This window comes from Callorhinus ursinus, unplaced genomic scaffold, assembly GCF_003265705.2.
Source record: "Callorhinus ursinus isolate GAN/ISIS: 27379988/994484 unplaced genomic scaffold, GSC_fseal_2.0 scaffold4, whole genome shotgun sequence".
In the NCBI taxonomy this organism is placed as follows: Eukaryota; Metazoa; Chordata; class Mammalia; order Carnivora; family Otariidae; genus Callorhinus; species Callorhinus ursinus.
Genome location: NW_027397066.1, coordinates 85,712,821 through 85,736,900, shown reverse-complemented (window position 1 = coordinate 85,736,900; position 24,080 = coordinate 85,712,821). Strand labels below are relative to the sequence as shown.

The following is a 24,080-nucleotide window of genomic DNA, read 5'->3' as shown; positions in this document are numbered from 1 at the left end:
AAATTATTTTTGAAATACTTTTTGTCTTCTACCAAGTTGCCTTTTTTTTTATTACAATTTACATATAGTATTCAATATCTAAAAATAAATTATTGTTGCTTGAGAAAATCAGACTAAAATGTGTCTGGAAAGAAAGTGTGCATTAAATTTGGAAGAGATTTTGGAATGCCCAGAGAGTGTGCCACTTGATGGAAAACCATTCTTTCGAAGAAACTAACATACACCTACTACAGCATCATTCTGGCTTTTGCCTTAGCATCAGCAGCAATGCAGCCAGGGCTGCAAACAAGGGAGAGACATGAAAGAGATGTTGACAATAGGGAAATGTTTTCCCTCATAATGGAAACCCTTCTTTCAGAAGCCATGCCTAGATATGTGTCAATATCTGAAACATTTTCACTTATATTTTGGCTTTAGGCTACCATTCCTTCCAGGAGAAACAACTTCTTAATTTATCCAAGTATTGTTTCCAGAAATGTTCCTTTCTTTCACGAATATTTATAGGGCTCTGCCATGTATAGCATTATTTTAAAGTAATGCTTGTCATATGGTACTTATTGCACTTATTTTTAATGTTCACCTCTTAAATTTCAGCAATTGTTTGGGTGGCTAGGGAGATTTAAAAATAAAAGTCTTCATTTTTAAAGATGTGGCATGTGAGTAAAGATGAATTTTAACTGATTTGCCAAAGGTCAGAAAGCAAGTCAAAGGTAGTCTTTGACCTGAGCTCCAATTTGCTGAAATCAGCTCAGTGTTCTTAATCACATATACGTATTGATCAATTGATATTTTTATTCCTCGATTACCTGTCTGAAAATTAAAGTGACTCATAGACCCTAATCTTATTTGCAAATTGTTAATTAATCATTTAGTACATATGATTTCTAAAAATCTAGTATTATTTGGTATAACCCACTTCTGGTTTGAAATCAAACCAGCAGAGGAATAAAATAGGTGGCATGCAAACACTTTTTTCTTTTCAGTAAGGAGCCTACTTTCTGAGTCAGGTAGATGAAATAAGTTGCTTTCATATATTTTTATTTATAAGCATGGATACTCTATGATCTAGCAACTAAAATTTAAATATTGGCCAATTTGTGCAAGACTCTAGCATTATAGCAGTGTGGTGTTAGATGTTCAATATTTTTAATGTCATGTTTACAGGGCCTCTGGTAAGTCCCATAGCAGCCCCTTCCCAGTCCCCACCTCAGTCCAGACAAATTTCTTTTATCTTGCTCAATTTGCTTTTTAATTCCTCTTACTTAGGGATAAAGATTTGTCTTCTACAATTAGTGATGACTTACTTAATAGGAAATAACCCAGGTAGAGTTGGCATATCATGTGCTATAGAGAAATGATTAGAGGTGTTTCTCCAAAATGTAGGGCTTCATATATGGTTAGAAGGAAACCAGATTAAACAAACATGTGGAAGCAGGAAGAAAAAAGGAGACTTGGTGTTACTGAAAACAATTCCCATTTTCTGAGAATCCTGCTTCTGATGCTAAGATTGAGGAAAGTGAGTAAGCACAGTGACTCCACCACCCACTCAGGTGAAGATGGTAAGAAAGTTAAAGCTGGGGCGCCTGGGTGGCTCAGTTGCTTGAACTTCCAACTCTTGATTTCGGCTCAGGTCATGATCTCAGGGTCACGGGATAGAACCCCACAACAGGCTCCACGCTGAGCATGGAATCTGCTTGAGATTCTCTGCCTCTCTCTCTGCCCCTCCCTCCACTCACTCTCTGTCTCTCAAAATAAATAAATAAAATCTTGAAAAAAAGAAAGAAAGAAAGAGAAGAAAGCAAGCAAGCTGATCAGTGGAAAGCCAACTTCCTGGCAGAGCTCTGCTATAGGTACTAGATGAGGAACAATGGGTGTATATTCAGGTCTCTAGTCCCATGGAGCTTTAGAACTAGAAGGGGGTGATGTTGAGTAATTCTGCAAGAATGATTTTACTAGTTTCTAATGGGATGGTTTGGCATATGATTTCACTCATATGTGGAATTAAAAAAATGAACATAGGGGAGAAAAAAAGATACAAACCAAGAAACAGACTCTTTTTTTCTTTTTGAAGATTTTATTTATTTATTTGACAGAGAGAGACACAGCAAGGGGGAACACAAGCAGGGGGAGTGGGAGAGGGAGAAGCAGTCTCCCCACGGAGCAGGGAGCCTGATGCAGGGCGCGATCCTAGCACCCTGGGACCATGACCTGAGCCGAAGGCAGACGCTTAACGTCTGAGCCACCCAGCCCACCCCCAAGAAACAGAGTCTTAACAATAGAGAACAAACTGAGGGTTGCTGGAGGGGAAGTGGGTGGGGGATGGGTTTAATGGATGATGGGGATTAAGGAGGGCACTTGTGAGGAGCACTAAGTGTTGCGCATAAGTGATGAATCACTAAATTCTACACCTGAATCTAATGGGATGGTTGGTAAGAAGAATTAGGAAGTGTTATTTTCATGTTGACCTTCCTACGATGGCCCCCATGATGACTCTGGTCCCATATTTTCTGCTGTGCAATCTTTTATTCAATGTTATGATGGCTAGCCCCAGCAATGTGATTGTCCTCTTTCTCACATTAACTATTTCTGCTCCTTTATGTCCAGAGAGCCTGATGCTTTCAATCATGTCAATATTGCTACCTCTCTTCACCATCTGTGTATTTATTTATTTATTTATTTATTTTATATTTATTGGTATGCCACAGAAATTTCACTTTTATATTATGCCCTTCCAGGTCATTAATTAAAAGTTTAAACAAAAGTGCATCTATTTCTGAAATTTATGAGCACTTTTATTGTATCTTTTTTCTAAATCACCCAGCTCTCACTTTGTTCTGTTTCCTGCTTTTGTTCTTCTCTTTCTAAGAGGATATAAGAACTTCAATTCAGTAATAAAGGTAGCTAGTGTGGTAGGGTTTGGTAGAAAAGAAATATAAAAATTCAGATGAGGGAATAATCTAGTCATGTCATTTTGTAGTTCACTGTGTTATTTCTCCTCCAAGCCCTTGTAAATACACCATTTATGGTTACGGTATCCTTTCTCAGGTCTCCTTCACTTGGTTAACACCTATAGCTTCCTTCTCTACCCCACCCTCTCCTTGACTAGCCTGGGGCTGTCTTATATACTTCCTTAAATGGTTCTGGATACCCTGGGCTTTGTGCTGTTTTCACTTACATCATACTGTTGATATTGCCACAACACTGGGAATTATTCAAGGGCAATAATGCATGTTTGCATGCCCTATTGTTAAATCTTACAGTCTGGAAAAGAAATGTAGTAAATATTTGCAGGTAAGAAGAAACATAGCAAGCAAGGAAGGAAAGAAGGCAGGAAGGAAGGATGGAAGGAAAAGAAAATACAATTTGTAAGTGATTAAGGAACATTGAGTAATGCCATTTTTCCTTCAGATTTTAACTCCACAGTGCTGTGACTGTTTTTATTGATTTATCAGAACACAGCTGGGGGCTGTCAGATGGAGCAGTTGTCTAAGCACAGCCTCAGAAGTGGAAAATTTTTATTTTGGTTTTTTAAAAGTAATATGGTGACATGATAGTTGGTAACATAATGACGGAAAGGGACGAGATGAATCAGTGTGAAATCCAGACCCTGCAAGAGTGAGAGAAAGACACCCCCACCAGCCTGCTCCCTTGCTGGAGTATCTGGTAGGCAAGTATGCGTTTAACAGTCAGGTTGATGATGAAGGTGATGAGGAAAGTAGCAATGGTGGTCGCTCCCACCATCCTTCCTTTCCATATCACAATACACAGGTGCCCCTGGGTCTAAGGGTAGTTCGGATTTACTCTCCTTTACTTTTATACTACCTCATTTAATGCAGCTAGATTACAGATGAAACTCACTATCCTAAGGAACTTCAGAAATTTAGAACCAGTGCTTATATCCTTTTTTTTTTTTTTTTTTTTGCCTTGTGGGATGGTGCATAAATGCCCTATTTAGGTGAAAATGCCTATCATTTGTGATTTATCAAGCAAATGTTAACTCTTCACTCGATTATGTATTTCCGTAGATTACAAGACAGGGATCAACACTATCCGCTTTGCACCCTCGACTCAGTTGTTGGTGCTAGGTAGCTAAAGATGCCGAGGATTTCTTTTAAACACCTAGTCCCAGAAGAGTCCCCAGCTGGATTGATTCTTCACTCTCCTGAGCATACTCTCAAGAAACGCTGCTGAAGGCATTTCCTGTTTCCTTTGCACTTCTTTCAGATTTCTGTGACATACTTAATCTGGGTCTTGTGCCCTGTCAACTTTTAATAGTTATAATTGCCCAACTATCTGCTCTTGTGTGATCATAAAATCCTTTTAACATTTCACTTTTCCCCTCAAGAAAATGTATCCCGGTTTCCGGGACGTGACCTTCAGCTTCTTTCGTAAATACGCAGGCAGAGAATTCATTCAGGCTCTCAGCAACGGCGGCAGCCTCATCTGTCACTGATTTCCCACTCATCCCGTTAATGGCCCTATGGATGCCTTGCTGGGTTGTGTGCTTTTAATGTCATAAAAGAGGTTTGTCCTCTGATTTGATAATTTCTTTGCCTCTTTTTCTTTCCTGGGTCCTTTTAGAGTTCCCTTCCAAAGTATAGAGGATTTGATTTTCTATTCCTTTAAAAATTTTGGATCTTGAAAAAGGGAGGGGGAGCCTTTTCTTTGCTGCATCATTCTAGAGACATTACTTTTCCACTTTGATCTTGTAAAATGCTCAACAAATTTACCACTTATTAGTGGGACTGGCATTCTGGGTGATGCTGTGTTTTTAAAAACCACTTCCTTGCAATTTACCCTGACCTTAATTCAGTGGCTTGTCTCTTTTTGAATTAATGATTATATGCTGTATTTTATTTTCTGTCTTCCTAAATTTCTGTGTGGTCTCTAAACACCTCTAGCTTCTATTTGGGATTAAATCATAGGCTTAATGAGATTTAATCACTGTTTTCCATATTCTATCTTTTCTTTGAGTCCCAGGCATTATTTAATCCTAAACGTAGCCCACTTTTCTCCCTTTTCGGATTGACGTACACATTAAATGAGAAAGCAGCTTTGCACCAGATCCAGCCCTACTTCCTCCACTTGATGTAATCCTGTTCTATGCGTAGGTAATTAAAATCTCCCACTATTACTACCCTGCCCTTTTCTTGCAGTATGTGTGTGTGGTATTTCATAGTTCGTTTCTGCAGAGACAGCCTATAATGTTTCCGTTATCACATTTTAAACCAATTTCTAATACATGACTCCTGTCCTTCATCATGGCTTGTTTCAGAAAACTATCATTCAGGAATTATCAAATTTCCCAATAAACAAAGCCATGTATTTTTCATTTCTGTTGATTCTCACAAATATGAGTGCCTAAATATAAAGTAGTCATTAAAAGGCTTATAAAAGCCCCAGGATTAATGTACTAACATTAACAAGGTTTTGTTAAACAATAATTGAGCACTTTAGGTAAGCCATTACACATGGTGACTAGGAAATTATTAGGACACACGCACACGTCGCATGTGTGCTGATGACCTTATAAAATGGCCGCATATTTTAAAAAGAAACAGAGCCCTGCGTATAAAGGAAATTTTGAAAACCTAGGAGCAGTCTTTGGATTGTTTGCTGCCACTGCTTCTAGGCAACAGGCAAGAGATGTTTACAATCTGGGCTCTCCCCTGCCCCCACCTCTAGAAGCTTTTCATCTGCTGCCGCTGCCGCTGTTGATAGAACTAGGAGACCCGGAGCCTGATAATGCCCCTCCTCCACCTCGCTTCCATCTCCTGGAGCCCAGCTGTTAGGGCCTATCTAGCTAATCACCCCTTTACCACCAGGCTCGTTTATGGAAGTTAATGTCATGTTCAGAGAGGACAGTGCTGCAGGGAAGAGGAGAGGATTTGATTTCTCATTTTACCTGTGAGAGAAACAGCATCAGGAAGAAGGTGCCTCTTTTGTCCTTGGTGCTTGACTCCATTGTTACTCCCCTGCAGCTGCTTCAGGGGAGCCCGGGGAAGTGGGGTCCCAGGCTTCCAGCTGAAGTTAGAACTTGGAATCGGGACCCTTGACCCGAGTTTCACAGAACAGCTTTTCTTAAAGGGTATGCTCACGTTTTCCAAAATGAGAATTAAACAGGAAGGAATGCGATTTTCATTTACTTTTTAAAAGCATGCGACCTACATCTATCTAAGAAATAGAGGTGGGGGGCGGATTCTAACAAACAAGAGGATGTCAAGTTCTAAAGGTAACTTACTTCTGGCCTCAGAAACCAAACTCTAATTCTTTTATTTATCTCGTGGAAGGCAAGAGGAAGACGTCTGGGAAAGGAAGGAGAGACATGAGCGAGGAATTGAGGGAAAGAAAAATTGAGGACCGGGGCTTGTTGGGCCAAGGTTGCTTTCCTAGTTGCCAGGAAACCTCCTTCACCTTGCTTTGATACCACCCGGAGCTGGCTCAGGCTGACCAGCTGAATTTTGAACATGTCAGCTTGACAGAGGCTGGATGACAATCTTTTAGCAATGTTCTAAGAGACGGCCTCCTTTTCTCCACCTGGGGGAGGGGAGGATAGACTAAATCATGTCTAGCATCTTTTCGTTCCAACTTTCACTGATTAACTATGCGCTCAGTATGGAGTGCCCAAATGGGGAGGTCGTATAGTCTACTTGTTATGAATGCAGACTCTGGGGGCTGCTGTCTGTGTTCCAACCCTGACACTGTTGCTTCTCCACAAGGTGAGTAATTGCTTTTTTGTGCTTCAGTTTCTTCATCAGTAAAGTGGAAACAGTACCTGTTAGGGCTATTATAATGGTTTAATGAGATGATACACACAAGTCGCTTAGAATATAGTAAGCACTCAAGAAACATTGGCTGTTATAATTCATGTTCTTTTTGATAAATTAAAGGAAAGAAACGGTAGTTAAAATGCATCTTCATACTGTTTGCTATTGTAACATTACCAAATTTGGTTAGTATTAAATATCACTGGGCCTGACATTTTCCACATTCTATCAAAATTAGAAGAGAATCCAACCAAAAGTTTGTATTTTAAAAAAATGAGCTTAAATGTAGACATCTCTGTTCCTTAGTGAGGTCAGGTTAGTACCTTTGCCATTCATATGCCTATAAATTCTTGTTTCCTTCAAACTCTAAAGAATATTAATAACACTTTATAGTGCATGATGCTTTCATGCATCCTCAACCCTGATCTTAAAATGGTATGGTGATTATTCCCATTTTACAAAGTGGGAATTAGGCTCATAGAAGTTCAGTGATTCTTCTGATTTTCATAGTTGTCAAGTGATAAAAATTGAGGGCTCATAAGTCTTCTGATTTTAAATCCTGCACTTTTCTCACTAGGTAGTTGTGTTTCTTCCATGGCAGATGTGGCATTGAGTGGGGGGTAGAGTGAAAAGATGGAAAGAATGAATGAGGAGGCAAGAGAGAAAGAAGGAAAGACATACGTATGCAGAATATACATTATTTGTATTTGTACCCTGCATAGTCAGAAACACATTGCTGAGAGGAAGCCACCACAGACCCTAACATCTGAAATATTCAGGATCAGGGCCTTAGTTCTATTTAAAGACACATGGGGGAGGGCACCTGGGTGGCTCAGCTGGTTAAGCATCTGACTCTTGATTTCGGCTCAGGACATGATCTCAGGGTTGTGAGATCAAGCCCCACGTTAGGCTCCACGCTGAGTGTGGAGCCTGTGATATTCTCTTTCTCTCTCTCATTCTCTCATTCTCTCTCTCCCTCCTTCTCCCCCTCTCTCTTCTCCTCCTGCAAGCATGCTCTCTCCCTCATAAAATAAAATAAAATAAAATAAAATAAAATTAAATTAAATTAAATTAAATTAAATTAAAAGACACATCAGGGAAAAGCATGACCCCCAAATCCTGGCCTTCACCCACCAGCCCAGGTACAAACAGAAGTCTCTTTCTCAAAGACTCCTTGTCTTTTCTGTCTCAATTTCTACTGTATTTTAAGCATTTACTCATATAATTCCAAACAAAGCTTTATCAGGAGAACAAATTGAGAGTTTGGCTGGAAGTTTTGAACTATGATGCTCTAAATACAACCTGTTTGGTTAAGGCTGTTGGTCATAGAGATTATGGGACAGCTGTACTTCAGAGCCAGTGCAAGATACCGTGTCACTTTAATGTAAAAGTGTTGACTTTAGCCTATAGGCTTTATTTGACTTGGTCCCTTGTTACTTTAGAGATCAGCTATCTTCCTTTACACCTTCATAGCAACTGGGAGCTACTAAGAAGCATTTGGTCGGAATGCTTTTAACTGCCAAAGGCAGGGGGGATTGCTTTCCCAATCCGTACTCTTTAGTAAGTTTATAAGTTTTTCTCTATGCAGGATTTGAACTCACAGTCTTTCTTAAGTGGGCACTTCAAATGGCCTGAAAGAATACCAGAAGCCATGATGCAGGTTGGCAGTTACCTATCTTATGCACTCTGGACCATTAATTGGATCAGCAACCAAACTCTAGGGTAGAGATTTCAGGAGGAGAGATAGGTTAATGCTTGGCCCACCTCTCTGCTTGAAGACTTCCGAAGAAAGGGAATTTTAAATTATCATAAAACATACCTAACCTCACCAGAAAGGGAAGCTGCAGTGAATCTGGGTTAAACGCTGTCCTGTCTTGAAATTGAGAGGGATTTCTGTCCTCTGTTTCTAGGAGTATTCTTAGATTTTTCTTTTTTAAACATATTAATAAATATGATACTGACAGAGAATGAAGAAACATGTCCTCATTAAGATGGAAGTTATGAGAGAAAGGGAGAGCTGGAATCACCTGGGAATTAAGGAAAAGCAATATCTGGGAGGGTCACCAAAGGACTTAGCAGGAAAGAATGAAGTGTGAAGCTCTAAAACCAGTGAGATTACAGGAACCGAGTAGGATTGCAGGATGATGTAGGACTACAGAGATCATAGAAATAGAATTGGAAGGCATCATGAGGGATTTAGGGTAATTTGTAAAAAACTTGGTATTTTTGTGATTTGATGTGCATTGCACTATATAATTCTAAAATTTACTGATATTATTTTATATTAATTTAGCAACTTCCTTATATGTTGTTCTATTAGAACTTGCAATTGCCCATGCTGAGCTGTTCAAGGACATTATTTCCCAAGTTGGGAGATTGAGTCAATTGCAATTCTGCTTAAAAATACCTTGCACTTATGTGGACAGGCATGGTTCTGCTACAAGGGTTATATAGTATGCTTTACATTTCCATCCCTAGAAGCCAGGTCACATAACAACCTCCAGAGTGGTTGCACACCAAAGGTTTAATCTCTGATGAGACTGTACCAAAGAAGGTGGAGAGTCTTATGCTGAAAACAGTGAGATTAAATGAAAATCTACATTCTGAATGAGACTCCTTCCCTACTTGAATCTGAGAACAGGGGTAGCTAGACCACATCCCCCAGACAAGAAAGTAAAGCATTCCTTTTGATAGAAGATATTCTAGAAGTATTGAGCATAATGGTCCAGGCACCTTACATTGCAGAGAACCAGTAAATAAGCCCAGGCTGTGAAAGAAGAGCATCCAACTTCTTAGCACCCTAACTGAAATATCAACAGAAAGCCAAGCACCCCAGAAACATGAAGGCAAAAAAAAGTCTCATAAGGTGGAAGACAGAGCACAAGTAAACCAATGACAAAAAAGGTTTGAAGAATCATGAAACAGTTCAGAGGAGAATTTTTTTTAAATTTTGTAATTGATGTGTTCAAATAAATGGTGAAGATGCTGTGAACTTGAAATAAGAAGAGGAGGCTATTTTAAATGGGAGAAGAACATAAGAGTACTCTTGGAAATAACCACAGGGACAAAGCATCTAAAGTATTAAATTACGGAGTTTAGCAAATCTCTCCCCAAATGGGAAAAGATACAGAATAAAATTAGGAGTTCACTGTAGGAGATGAACATTCAAAAAATAGGGGTTGAAAAGGAGACAGCAGGGAAAAAAAAATAAGGATAGAAAATTATCAAATACATTATATTAAAATATTTTCCAGAACTTAGGGAGATAATTTTCAGATTGAAAGGGACTGTTAAGAAGATCTTGGCACATAACTGGCCCAAAAAGATGATTCTAAAAACTTTCTGAGAGGGACACCTGGGTGGCTCAGTCGGTGAAGCTTCAAACTCTTGACTTTGGCTCAGGTCATGATCTCAGGGTGGTGAGATATAGCCCCATATCTGGCTCCATGCTGGGTGTGAAGTCTGCCTGGGATTCTCTCTCTCTCTCTCTCTCTCTCTCTCTCTCTCTACCTCTCTACCCCTCTGCCTCTCCCACACTCATGTGCTCTCTCTCTTTCTCTCAAATAAATAAATAAATAATAGAAGTAGAACTTTATGAGAAAAAACAAAAAACAGATTTCATAAAAGGTTTGGGAATCACAGTAGTATCAGACTTCTTAAAACTAACTCTGGAAACTAGGGGGAAAAAGTAGAAATGCCTTCAAAACCCTGAGGGAAATCATTTTATTTTATTTTGTTTTGTTTTATTTTATTTTAAAATTTTTATTAAGAGAGAAAGAAAAGGCATGAGCAGGGGGAGGCAGTGGGGGAGAGAGAATCTCAAGCAGACTCCCCGCTGAGTGTGGAGTCCAATGTTGGTCTCCATCCCAGGACCCTGAGATCATGACCTGGGCTGAAGTCAGATGCCTAACAAACTAAGCCATGCGGGCATCCCAGGGAAATCATTTTAAAAGGGAATATATAGAATTCTCATATTCAGTTGAATTTTCAATCAAATATAAGTGTAATAATAAAGACAGCATCAGATAAGCAAAATCTCAAGAAATTTGCCTCCCATTTGCTCTTAGGAAGTTACAAGAATCTGTGTTTACCAACAGAAGGGTATAAATGAAGTAGGAGGCAGATCTGGCGTGTGGGAAAATGGAATCTTTAACTGGAATCTTTAACAAGAGAGCAGTATGCAGGGAAAGAAAAGTAAGTAAGAAAGAAGACAAGGGGGGAAAGTAGAAATAAAAGAATGTACATGGGATCATTATGATATTATACAGCTGAACTATGATGCTATTTACATAGCTTTAATGTTAAAATTGAAGATTACTTCGACCAAAAATTGTTATATGGCTATTGGGAAGTTGATATAAGGAGAGATGTATGTGCACACACAAGTGCATGTGGAGAGAAAAGTTGTAGGTGATATAAAGGAGATAGATTTTCATCTTCCAAAGTAAGAAGTCAATAGTTAATATTTAAAACTGCAAACTCAAGAAATTTTTCAATGTATATTTAGGCATGTGGAAAAAATTACTAAAAAATAGTTAAAATGATTAAGAGCATTTGTCTTAAACTGTTGAAAGATTGCTCTTTGTTCTTGATGTAATTGTTATAAACCGTGTGCAAATATTTATAAATTTCATGGGGAAAATTTCAAAGCAGGAAATTTCCATACTACTAGAGTGAGTAGTGAGAAACCTGACTGCTACGTTTTGCTTGAACAGAAAATTTAAAAATTAATAGTAGCAGATTGCTAATCAAAATGTCTGAGGCATTTACGAAGAAAAATTTCTAAATTGTCCCAGTAATGTTGAAACTCCTTTCTCTATGAATAATTTGCTGATACACTTAATATTGTGGTAGCCCAGTCTTAATCCACATGGACTCCACCTTTGCAGGCAACAAAGAAATTACACATAAATGTATGAAAATTTCTTATAGAGAAAAGATATGTTACAAAAGAAGCAGAAGTATCAAATTACAGATGTGTTCTGATGGAACAAATGTCATGTGTAGAAGTCTGATAATTTTATTTGGTGTATACCTGGAAAGGTTTTTATATTCTCTTCCTGAAACATAGTTAGTCAAGTCTTCTGCTTTTTGACATCAACACAGTACCTGATATATGGTGAGCATTCAATAACTTTCTTTTAAATGAATGATTAAATAAGTAAATGAATAAAATTTTGGAAGGGATTTGGAGAAGTTAAAGCAGACTAGAGAGAAAAGGGCCTGTTCTATCTAAAAAGACTTATGTCATAGATTCTGTAATCCTCATTCCTGTCTCTTAAAAGTCTCACTATCATAAAATGTCTTTTTATATCTAAATTAGACCTCTAGTTTCAGAGTTTAAGATCATTTCCTCTTTTCTACCCACTCATTTTTGGATATGGAAACTCTTCTAGCAGAATGGATCATGGGCAAGTTTGAAACCTGGGCAAGCTAGGAATATGCTATGCCTGGAAAAATTTAACTCAGACATGTGCTGAGGTTTTTACAAACTTCTTGAACCTGGTGAGGAGTCAAGCACATAGCCAGAGTTTGAATAACACCTAGAAATAGCCAGAGGTTACAAAACCTTCAAGAATGACAAATCAAGTCTGTTTGAAGGATGTGACAGAATCCTTACTCAGATTAGTTAGTATGCAAGTAGAAAGGCTGTTTCGTGGACTTGAGTTAGAGGGCTTGGCTTGTCTCTCTGAGTGTGGCAGTGTTTTATCTGGCTTGTATAGCTGTCTGCTTGTAATAAATTACATATCTTTTACCGGCATCAAGAGAACTTCTATCCTTTGCATGTATGAGTTGGTATCTCCTGTTAATCACAGTCATCACCTTTTTGACAACCATGCAATCCTACAAGTAAGGCTCTTTCATATATGTGAAGATCACCCTACATTTCAACTTTCTCTTTGGGTGGAATGCCTTTTTAAAATGAGTTATTTTAAAGCCATCTAATTATCATTGCTTCCACATGCCTATCACTAACTTGTTCAAGCTTGTAGACAATTCTTGATATCTTTTTTCCTTAACGTTTTTAACCACAGTATCCTCTTCTTTCTCACTGTAATCCAGTAGAAAATGCATGATCTTGATATTAAAGTTCCATGTTCAGATTCAAGTTTCAGCCTGAATTCTGGGTTCTTTGGAACTTATTTCACCTCTGAGCCTAGTTTTTAAATGAAAATTATAGTAAATTGAGAAAAATCTACAATGCAGTTGTGAGGATTATAATGTGAAATGTATTGAGAAATATACCTGATACATAATAAAATGAAAGTTAACTTCTCTTTTATATTTGTCAATATATGATAGTTCTTAATATCTCAAACTCATGCAAAGCATTTATTCTTAAATCTTTGTCACAAGATTTAATTTTCAATGATTAAAACGAGACATGATAATTTACCACAGGGGTTGAAAAATGGTCTTATTGAAAAATAATTGAAGTCTATAATTCTCTATCCATTTGTGATGGTTTTGTAAATGACAATTTAGCTAAGTTGAAATATATTTCCCAGAATTCTCTTCCCTGTGTGGTTTCAAGTTAGGATTGGCTACAAGAAAATTTATGCAAGATTTGAAAGATGGAAGTGAAACATCAGCTAGTATGCTTGGAAGGTCAGCACAAAACCCCAAATGGCTGCAATTTACATACATTGTCTTTGATTTACAGATTTACTTTGCTGATTTCCAGCAGCAGGGTCTGCAGGTCCTTTGACTTTTGCTGGATGTTCTCCTTCAGCTTCTCTGAGACCCAGGCCAGGAACATACACAACTTTGAAGTCAAGTGTGCAAACTTTATATACAAGGTACCACATGGCAAAATTTTCAAGTTAGGTAGCCCCTTTGCAACCCTGTTATGGTAATATAGATATATTGGCCAGAATATAGATAAGCATAGATCATTGTTGGTTTAGATGCAATGAGAGATAGCTATGGGCAGTTTACAGTTTGTCTTATTGGTTCCTCTTTATTCTTTCAGATTCCAATTTGCCTTTGCTTTCCACCCACTTCATGCCCAGCTTTTTATCTTATATGTTTACCCTGCTTACATCCTATGCTTCAGCCAGTCCTACCAGACACAGAGACAATACTTTTTCAAAGATGTTATTACCAGTTGTCACAGTTCAATAAGTTCTAAAATATATCCCTCATTCCTTATCAGTCACAGTAGTTCTTCTTGTTGGATTGAATCCTAACTTTATGCTTTAGGTAAGTGGCTCACTTTTCTCCAAAGTAGTCTTTTTTTTTTTTTTTTGTATTTGTATAAATAAATTTTCTATGTCTGAGGCCCTGAAACTGATATTGTTTAATAATTTCACAGCCAATTTTATGAGGCACCAAAGCATTGTTTGTGTCCATCTCCCATTTACATCTATTACTCTCTTTCCCATTAGATAATACAGATTTATTAAATTCTCATTATGTACCATGGACTATGCTAAGTAGCTTGCATTATTTCATTTAATTTAATTCACAGAAATTCCATGAGGTAGGTTACTATTACTACCCCCTGTAGGGATAGAAATGAGAAAAAAAACTTTCAGAGACAGCTGAATTTGCTATTATCTTTGTTACTAGAGCATCGTTGGTGGCTCATTTGAAAAACTACCAACACATCAGTTTAGAGAAAATCAGAAATGTTATTTACAAAGTAAGAAGACATACCAAATTGCAGAGAGAGCAAATATTATCAATCCATCTGGGAAGAAGTGATATCTTAAAAATATTGAGTCTTTCAGTCTCTAAATCTTTTACATTTCTCCATTCATTTCCATCTTCTTCACTTTCTCTTGGCAGATTTTTGTGCTTTTCAGTACAGAGGATTTATACATCTTTTGTTAAATTTATTCTAATTATTTTCCTTTTATCATTTAAAGTATCTTCTAAGCCCAAATAATTAGATAATTTGGATTAAGTAACAAAACCCATGGTGACAGAGTTGGACCAGGAAAGACTTGCACCATTTTCAAGTTGAGTAGCCCCTTTGCAACTGTCTTATGGTAATATAAACATGTTGACCAAAATATAGATGTGTAGATCACTGTACCTGAATAAGTCCACAAAAATACATTGTTAGATGATACCCCATATGTTGAATGCCTTCTATTATTTCTTTGTGAGTTGCTGGATGTTGGTGCAGGATGACAGAGCAAAAATTATCAAATACTAAAGGGGAAGATGAGAAAATTTGTTCCACAGGCCATTTGGCAAAGATCGTCAAGATTCCAATCCAATGAATGGTGTAAATGGGGCTCTCAGATCGAGGCTGGTTTCAGTTTCAAGAGCAATAGGAATATAGAGTTCTCCATCCTCTCAAAATATGGGAGCATTTATGGGGGTGACCTAGGACTTATTAGGTCTTCCATCTAAGTGACTGCAGATAAGATGAACATTTTGAGGATCTAGTGTCAGTTCCAATATTGTGACAATGAGAAGATAGGAAATGATCTTTCATCATGAGCCCATAGTATCCTGTTCATCCAAATTAGAGTTTCCACCATGAAAATGAGTAGGAAATGAAAGGTATTTTTCAGAGTGCATTGACAATAATGTATACTTATTCACCAGTGTTAAACTAGAAGCTATAAAATAATGGTGTAGCAGCTGATTATAATTCTAGTAGTAAGGATTTAGCAATAAAGAAGCAAATGCTCTTTCTGCTGGAACCACTTATAATTCCTGAAATTATCTGTCGGCAGTCAGAGCTATTTGTGACACTCAAAATGTGGTATCTTGAAACCCAGTCCTTCCCTGCATGGATGTTTTGGCATGGTCTCATCAAGAGTGGTATATAATTCTTTGCTACTGAGCTTTAGGCTTAGCTATAGGACATGTTTGGTCAATGGCATATGGGGAAAGAGGTGACAAAGTGCCAATTCCAAGAGTAGACCTTAAGGGCCTCAAGTGTTTCACTCTTCTGTTTGCACTGTTGCCACCATCGTAAGAAAAGCTTCCCCAGGTAGCTATTATTCTTTCAGCCAGGGTCTTGGAATGATCATATGTGGAATAGACCTGAATAAGCAACCAGGTTTAGCTGGACTTGCAGCTTAATGTAAGAGCCACCCAGCCAAGCCCAACCTAGATCATCAAACTCACATCTCTGAATTTAAATGATTCCTTTGTTTTAGTCTCTGAGCATTGGAATTGTTTGTTTAGAAGCCTCATTGTAGCAATAACTAACTGATACAAACTTGGTACTGGAAATGGGGTGCAGCTATAACTAAAACTAAGTATGTGCCATTGAATTTGGGACTGAGCAGTGGGTGAAGGTTGGGAAAATGGTAAAGAAATTGAAATATATTTGGGGATTTATATCTGGAAAACAATGGCATATAGTGAAGAAGCAAGATATTTAGTTAAACTTTAACCTGCTATGACTTGGAAAATAAAAATTGTACCTCACCAATTTGTCGACTTGGGCAAGATAGTTTCTAAGCAAAATATAAAAAGTGTGAGCTGGTCTCTTTTAGCTGCATATACAGATGGTCCTCGAACAATGCAGGGGGTAGGTGTGCTGAACCCCTGCACAGTTGAAAATCCATGTATAACTTTTGATTCCCTCAGAATTTAACTACTAATAACCTACTTTTGACCAGAAGCCTTACCAATAACATAAACCCTCAACTGACACATATTTTGTATGTTATATATATTATATGCTATATTCTTAATATAAGGTAAGCTAGAAAAAAATATTATTAAGGAAATCATAAGGAAAGAAAATACATTTACAGTATTGTATTGATTTCTTAAAAATCCACATTATGAGTGGACCCATGCTGTTCGAACCTGTGTTGTTCAAAAGTCAACTGTAATCTATTTCTACAAGAAAGAGAGGAGATCAGAAAAGAATTTACCAGTTTGTAAGCAGAATGTTATAAATCCAGAGATTACTGGCTTTGAAAATTAAACTATTCCTCATCTTCAGCTTCTCCAGCCAAAGATTCTCAGATTAAGATATAGGATGGGAGAGAAAATTAGATCAATATTAGTATACAGTCTTGAGTCATAGAATGAAACAGAGTTTGGCTTTCACACCATTTGTTAAGATATCTGAGAGAATTAAGGAGCTGCTTAAAAGAGCTCTTCCAGCTATAAAAAAGACCATCTAAAGAAAGGCTTTCCAGATAAAAGAGCCTGATTTTTTCAACTGTTTATTTATGACATATAAAACACTAACATTAATAACAATTTTATATGAATCTGGTGAACTTAATTTTTAACATACACATTTTGAATTATACAAAAGAATCAGATCATTTATTTTAGAAGGTTAATATTTTACTTTTGATAGAATACTTTGGTTTTTGATCCTCAGGAGCAATTTTTTTTACCAAAAAAAAAAAAAACATAAAGTATTTTGGGGAAAATAGTCATGTTATGAAAGTTTACAGGCATAGTTCCACAGAAGCTTAATGTCTCCAAGATTAAGAATAGAAAGAGAAGTGCACATTAGAGAAAATTGTGACTGCTTTTTTGGGCCCATGAAATATACTGAAAAAAAACCCCAGAGGACCCACAATATTTTTGAGAAATTTGGCAAAAGTACTGAAATCCAGGACTGAGGGGGACTGGGCCTGCTGGAAATGTAAGACCTCTGGATTCCAACTGTCTACAAGCAGGAAAGAGTTTGAGAAAGCTGCTCAGCTTCTGTAAATAACATTTGAGACAAAGTTCTTTTTAGAAATGGCCAAAAAAGGTAATTGGGGAAAGGATAGCCAAGTGGGTAGAACAACAAACCAGGAGAATAATGGTCTAGGGAACCACTCCCTGGAAGCAGAATTGGGATTTTTATCAAAGATCACACCTACCTCTAGAAGACGGTGCCTAGCAACATTTTCCCAATGGGATCTCAAAATCATTATAGACCAATGTCTACCAAATCTCATTCTTCACTCTTCCCTTTTTCAAATGGGAAGGCTTACTGCAATTATTCTTTCTCTGGTCCAGCAGTGTGCGTTGTGTTTTAGGAAAAACAACTGGCCATTTTAACTCACAGATTTCCAGATCAAAAAGGACCTCATCTGGACTGATGTTGATTACAAGATACTAGGCTTTGTGACTAACAGGTGGCATAAGATTTTTACAGGTTCTGGGCAGAAGGTGCTTTGGTTTTTGTTTTTGTTGTTTTGTTTTTACATGGAGGAGGATTTGCAGAGGAGTAGTTGTGGCCAGAGTGTAGACTGTGGTGGATTGAAATTTTGTCTCCAGTTTTTCATCCTTTTCTACATCCATATTCTTTTACGACCTCATCTGGAGCATAATGCTCTTTCTTTTGCCTTGATTTTGACATTAGCCATGTATCTTGCTTTATCTATTTGCATGTGGAGAATAGTGGCAGTGTGCTCATTCTGAGCCTAGAGCAGAAGGGGCGTTGTTATTTCTGTACTTGCCATCTTTGTATATCTGCCATCTCCACAGAAGAATATCCCTGCTGCCCTGTTAGCCAGAATTAACTGAGTGAACCAAGCCCAACCAGACCTATACCTTGAAGCAGAGCCACCTAGCTGGGTTCAATCTAGATTAGTTGATCCCCAGCTGACCTGCGTATATGTATGAGAACAGATTATTGTTCTTTTAAGCCACTGAATTTTGGAGTGGTTTGTTAAACAGCATTAGTGTGGCACTATGTAACTGATATATAAGGTATCAATACTCACAAAGGAGGAAAAACATAGAACAGCATGAGCAGGAAAGAGTATATCTGCTAGTACAGCCGTCTACCTGCCAATGAAACTACCCATTTTAGTTTCTGACTCCTTTTCTGTTTATCCTAACCCTGCTAAACCCTTTTCCATATTCAGATGACCTTAGTTTGCAGTGTCATGTGCTGAAGAACTCTAGAATGAAGTAGACTAACAATGTCCTCTGGGAAACAACAACAACAAAACCCACATTATCTTCTAGAAAGCATTATGAGTATGTGGTGATGGCTGATGTTTTTTCCTTGCGGTATGGACTGAATGTCTGTGTGGCTGCAAAATTCATATGTTGAAGTCCTAATCTGCAAAGTGATAGAATTTGGAACTGGGGTCTTTGGGATATAACTAGGTTTAGATAAGCTCATGAGGGTGGAACCACCATGATGGGAGTAGTGCCCTTATAAGGAGAGGAAGAGACCAGAGCTCTCCCTGTCTCCAACATGTCAGAAGGCAAGAAGGCAGCATACTGCAAACCAAGAAGAGGTCTGTTACCAGTCACTGAATCAACCAGCCCATCTTGCTATTGGGCCTCAGAACCTCCATAAGTGAGAGAAATAAATGTCTGTTATTTAAGCTACCCAGTCTATGATATTATGTTATAGCATCCCAAGCAGACTAAGACACCCAATTATTTGAAAATTACTTCAAAATAAGACATTAAGGGAGTAATATTAGCTACATGGCTGAATAAGATGTCCTTCATCATATGCTCTTCAACAACAATAATTTGGCATCCATCCATGAACAGATATGTCTTTGTGGGATCTGTGGGATCCAGCATCGTACAACAAGGCACCTAGGAGAAGTCTCATGCAACCTTACATTGGATAATAGGCAGATAGACATTGGTCTTAGCTGGGGACACCAAAGTGGCCAGTGAACTAGCTCCAGCTCCTCTTGGCCATGATCTGGAAGCCCCTGGAAAACACTATTTTAGACAGTCACCTACAGATGAGAGAGCCTTTATGAAAGTCCAGGTTCCAGGAAAGAGGTTCCAGCACACCGTTGGACACACCAAATATAAGCTTAGATCTATATAAGGAATTGTTTGACTTGACTCACATGACCCCTCCCTCAAGGTGCTCAGTGCCAAGAGAAATCTTCTCAGCCCATGATTTCTCCCATAGGGAAGAGTGTGTGAGTGAGTTCTAGGCTTCCCCAGCTGTGTGGGATGCTGCCAAAGAGACTCTCTTACCCCATTCAGACTTCTAAGGTTTGGGTGGGAGAGCAGCAGATAGTACTCCTGAAGAGCATTAAAGGAACATAAATCGTACTAACTGCATCATGAGAGAACATCAAGTGGAATGCCTTGCCCAGATTCCCCCAACTGTACAATGGGCATCCCCGGCATTCTGCATGCCTCACCCACAAGCACTCCCACCCTGTGGCTGGCTCTCTGTGCAGATTCCCAGTGGCAACAAGAATGAGCTTATACAGATAACTAGTGAGCACACATAGAAAATCAGCCCAAATTTGCAGACCAGGGAGAGACCACAAAATTGAGTTTTTTCTCTGCCATTGGGAAAGCAACAGGGAAGCTTGTCAGCATGTGGCCTGGGTACATCACAGGATCTAGAGAAGGCGTACATGCTTAAGAATTCTGTTCCAAGAGGAAGCAAGAAGTATGGAGCAGGCATATCCATGGAAAGTCTGAGAGAGCATAAGAATCCCTAGTAGGGCTGATAGAAGGTATTTTTCTCCCAAAGTCAGTTAATAAAGACTGGAGGAGGTGATTGCTTCTTCAAATACAAAGACATTACAAGACTTCAAGGAAAATGAAAAATCAAGGCAACATGTCACCACCGAAGAATCACAATAATCTCCTCGGAACCAAACTCAAAGATATGGAGATCTGCAATTTACCTGATAAATAATTGACAGTAGTTGTTTTAAGTAAATTCAATGAGCTACACGAAAACACAGAAAGATTATTCAACAAAATCAGGAAAACAATACCCAAACAAAATGAAAATCTTAAAGAGACAGAAATCATAAAAAAGAAACAAACAGAAATTCTGGAGCTAAAGAATACAATGAATGAAATGAAAAATGTGAGAGAGAGCATCAACAAAAAGAATGGATTAGCAGAATAAATGTGAATAGAAAACAAGACCTTTGACATTATCTAGTCAGAGCAGAACAACAACAACAAAAATGAAAAAGAGTAAAGAAATCTTACATGGCCTATGGGATACCACCAAAAGAAACAATCTGAATTATTGGAGTCCCAGAAGAGAGAGAGAAGAAAGAAGATAACTTATTTAAATAATGTCTGAGAACTACCCAAATCTGGGGAGAGATTTTTAGATACCCAAGTTCATAAAGCTCATAGGTCACCAAACAAAATCAACCTAAAGAAATCCTCTCCAAGACACATTATAATAAAACTGTCAAAAATAAAAAACAAAGAATCTTAACAGTATCAAGATAAAAGAAGTTTGTAACTTACAAGGGAGTCCTTATAAGGCTATACATGTTTTTCTCAGCAGAAATTTTATGAGCCAGAATAGAGTGGAATGATATATTCAAAGTATTTAAAGAGGAAAAACAAACTGCCAACCAAGAGCCCTCTATCCAGCAAAGTTGTTCTTCAGAAATGAAGGGGATAGGGTCCTGGTTGGCTCAGTCAGTAGAGCTTGTGACTCTTGATCTCGGGGTTGTAAGTTTGACCTCCATGTTGGGTGTAGAGATTACTTAAAAATAAAATGTGAAAAAAAAAAAAAAGGAAGGAGAGATAAAGATCAGATAAAGACTTTTCCAAACAAACTAAAGCTAAGGGAGTTCATCACCACTAGAAATGCCTTACAAGAAATGCTGAAAAGATTCTTCAAGCTAAAATAAAAGGATGCTAATTAGCAACATGAAAACATATGAAAATATACAACATACAGTAAAGGTAAGTATATAGTCAAAATCAGAATACTATAATACTGTAAAATAGTTATAATAACTTGTTAATGAATATACAATATAAAAGATAAATTATGACATCAAAACTGTAAAAAGGGTGGTAAAAGAGTAGTTTTTTGTATGTAATTAATTATTAACATAAAATAGAATTTATATCTGGAAGATGTTTTATATAAGCCTGATAACTACAAAGCAGGAACTTACAGTAGATGCACAAAAAATGAGGAAAGGAGACTCAAAGCATGCCACTATGGGAAATCATCAATTTACACAGGAAGGCAGCAAGAGAGGAAGAAATAAGGGAACTATGAAACTCCCAGAAAACAACATGATGACATTAGTAATAATCAATTTCAACTGATCATTATTAATATCAATAATTTCTCTAAATATAAATGTATTAAATTCTCCAATCAAAAGGCATAGAGTGGCTGGATGGATATTTTTAAAAAGATACACTATACGCTGCCTAAAGGGGATTCACTTCAACTTTAAGGACACACAGATTCAAAGCAAAGGATGTAAGTGGAAACAAAAAGAAAGTGGGGGTAGTTATACTGATTTTAGACAAAATAAGCCAAAAACTCTAACGAGACAGAGATGGTCATTATACAATGCTAACTGATCAGTTCATCAACAGGATATAATAACTGTTAAGTATATATGCGCACTGAGTGCTTAAATATATTAAACAAATACAATTTGTAAAGAGAAATAATAATACAATAATAGTAGGGTACTTCCGTACCCCACTTTCAACAATGGAATGATATCCAGATAGAAAATCAATAAGAAAACATTGGACTTCAACTATATTTTAGAGCAAATGAACCTAAGAAACATATACAGAACATTATATCCAATATTACCAGAATAAATCTTCTTCTCAATTGCACCTAGAACATTATCCAGGAAAGATTATATGCTAGGTTCCAAAGCAAGCCTTATGAAATTTAAGAATATTGGAATCATACCAAGTATCTTTTCTGACTAAAAGAGTATGAAACTAAGAATCAGTAACAGGAGGAAAACTGGAAAGTTCATAAATACATAGAATTTAAAACTATTTTAAATGCAGACACAACAGGGGGGTGGAGCAAGATGGCGGAGGAGTAGGAGACCTGGATTTCGTCTGGTCTCAGGAATTCAGCTGAATAGGGATCAAACCATTCTGAACACCTACGAACTCAACAGGAGATCGAAGAAGAGAGTAGCAACAAATCTCTGAACAGAGAAGCGACCACTTACTGGAAGGTAGGACGTGTGGAAAAGTGAATCCGGGGCGATATTCGGGAGGATAGATGGCGGGGGAGGGGGCCTCCGTCGGCTGCTTCTGGCAAGTGATAGAGCCGCGGAGCACAAAATCGGAACTTTTAGAAGTCGGCTCCGCTGAGGGATGTTGCTCCAGTGGCCAAGCGGGGGGTGGAACCCTCGCAGGACAGTGTGGTCTCAGGACCCTCGGGGTCACAGAAAAACCGGGGGTGCCTGAGTGCAGCAGAGCTCCCAGGTATCGGAGCGGGGAAGCCGGCTGCAGAGACGGAGCCGAGGCGCGGGCTCTCAGCTCGGGGTTGCCATAAACCATGATCCGCGGCCCAGTCGGGCCACTGCTCCTCCAGCAGGGACCCAACAAGCGGCAGAGCCAGGGAGACTCCCTTTCCTCCCCGGGGAGGGGCGGTGCAGGAGCGCACTGCAGGGATCTGCTGGGTTTGGAGACTCCACACGGGGTCGGGTGCCAGAGATAGAAATGCTCGGTCACAGGCCGGGTGAGCACAGAGTGCAGCCAGAGACCAGGGAGACGGGAGTGACTGCTTTTCTCTGGGGGAGCACTGAGGAGCGGGGCCCTGAGTTCTCAGCTCCTCCGGGTGGAGATTGGGAGGCCATCATTTTCACCCTGGTCCTCCAAAGCTGTACCAGAGCTTGCAGGGAACAAAAGCTCCTGATAGCAAACCCGAGCAGCTTGCTTAGCCGGGACTCACAAGGGCGGGGCAATTCAGCCTCCGGCAAAGACATTTGGGAACCACGGCAACAGGCCCCTCACCCAGAAAATCAGCACAAACAGCCAGCAAGCCAAGACCAAGTTTACCTAGCAAGGAGAACGGGAGAACTCCAGCGCTAGGGGAATACTGCACATAGAATTCATGGCTTTTTTTTTTTTACCATGATTCATTATTTTTTCAAAGTTAACTTTTTTAACTGTTTTTTTTTTAATTTTTCTTTTTCCCTTTTTCAACCAACATCTTATCAATCCCTTTTTTAAAAAACATTTTTTATTTTTCATTTTTAGAGTCATATTTTATCCCTTCATAGTAGTTACCCTTATTTTTGGCATATATATATAAGTTGTTCTCTCTTTAAAATTTTGAGATACAGTTTCTTCTAACAGATCAAAATATACCCTAAATCACTAGTGTATGGCTTTGTTCTAGTTTCCTGCCTGATCAAATTCTCTCCCTTTTTTCTTCTTCTTTTTTTTTTTTTAAATCTTCTTCTTTCTTTTCTCAAACAACTTCTTATCAATTCCTTTTATGAAATCTTTTATAATTTTCATCTTTAGAGTCATCTTCCATCCCTTCATTGTATCAACCTTTATTTTGTACATATATAAGTCTTTCTTCCTTTAAAATTTTAGGAGGCACTTTTTTCTAACAGACCAAAATACGCCCAAAATCTAGTGTGTGGCACTGATCTATGCACTAGCCTGATCATA

The 24,080-nt window shown here is 38.2% G+C and overlaps 1 protein-coding gene across 1 annotated transcript in view; it reads left to right on the top strand.

Moving 5' to 3' along the window:
* The first annotated feature begins 6,619 nt into the window (after nt 1-6,619).
* Nucleotides 6,620-24,080, top strand: part of CXXC4 (CXXC finger protein 4) — a 124,984-nt gene continuing 107,523 nt past the window's right edge. The window contains exon 1 of the mRNA XM_073892070.1: nt 6,620-6,719. The gene's annotated coding sequence lies outside the window, so the exon portion shown is untranslated. The remainder of the gene's footprint in view (nt 6,720-24,080) is intronic.